This window comes from Myotis davidii, unplaced genomic scaffold (assembly GCF_000327345.1).
Source record: "Myotis davidii unplaced genomic scaffold, ASM32734v1 scaffold826, whole genome shotgun sequence".
In the NCBI taxonomy this organism is placed as follows: Eukaryota; Metazoa; Chordata; class Mammalia; order Chiroptera; family Vespertilionidae; genus Myotis; species Myotis davidii.
The window spans coordinates 1,083,342-1,084,629 of NW_006297142.1; positions in this window are offsets into that span (position 1 = coordinate 1,083,342).

Genomic DNA, 1,288 nt, shown 5'->3' on the forward strand with positions numbered 1-1,288 from the left:
AAAAACGCAGAGGACACGCGTCTGAGACTTGGGGACAGAGTGTAATTCCAGCCAGCAGCAGCGAGAATGAGGCGTCCTGTCCATTCAAAACCTCCGAGAGGATGTGCAGAGCAGGCCTGGGCACACCTGGAGCTGGGGCCACCCCTGGGCGGGTCGAGGAAGAAGACTCCTGGTTTCCGCCAGGTGTGAGCCCCAGGGGGGCATCCTCTCCCCTGTCCCTGGGAGCAGGGCCCCTTCTTCCCAAGCCAATGGGAAGCCAGAAACAGGGCTGGGACCCGGCATCCGTGTCCAGATGACAGGAATGGATACACACCCCAGAGGGACAGGCCCTGGGCCTCCAGGCCTCCGCACCCCAAACCTGAAGACCACATACAGCCCAGGGAGGTACAGGTCCGCTCATCACCCAGCGCCGGCCGGACTAGAGGTGACACCCGAGGGAGAGAGCACGCCCGCCCGCCCACCACGAAGGGGACAGAACAGCAATGCAGCTCCCGCGGGGAGCCGACCACCACACACACAGGCCAGGGAGGGGCAGGGCCCGTGCCCAAAACAAAATGACTCACCGCCAGAGGGATAGGCGCCACCAGAGGGGAAGCCCCAGCACGAATCACAGGACCAAGGGTCGGCCTTTCAAAGAGAGACACACCCCGAGGGGCCACGGCCGCTCACCAGACATCACAGAGGAAGCGAAAGCTCCCCAACTGAAGGGCACCCGGCAGGCGGGCGAGCTCTGCGCGTTCCACGCCTGGGGTCCCATTCCATCCCCAAATAACTCTACGTGATTAAAAATTCATATCCTTATTTCAGAGATGCAGCAACAGGCCCCGGAGGGGGATGACTTGCCCAAGGACGAGACGGGGCGGACAGGCACGCCTTGCAGCCTCTGACACGGAGGCCGGCGGTCTTTACCCAGCTCGGGGGACGAAGGCAAAATACAAACACACAGGATGAGGAACCACAGAGCACGATGCGCCGGGGAAAGAGAGACAGAAGAGAAACCTGCATGGAGGTGGGCGGAGTGAGAACCAGGGGACTCAGCCACAGGAAGGTGGGCCTCGTCCTGGTCCCACGTGGGGACAGCCAACCCCGAGCAGGGCGTGTCCCGGCATCCCCGAGCCGGGACCTGAGGGGTCTTTTATGAGTCTCGGTGAGGCTGCCCCAAACCCGGCTCACCTGTAGACTCTCTTGGGCCCCAGCAGGTCAAGGCCAAGAGCACCTTCCCCTCTGGGGCTTGGCCAGCACGGGACCCCAGAGGCAGGCACCGGAGGGCGAGGGCGCGGCAAATGTT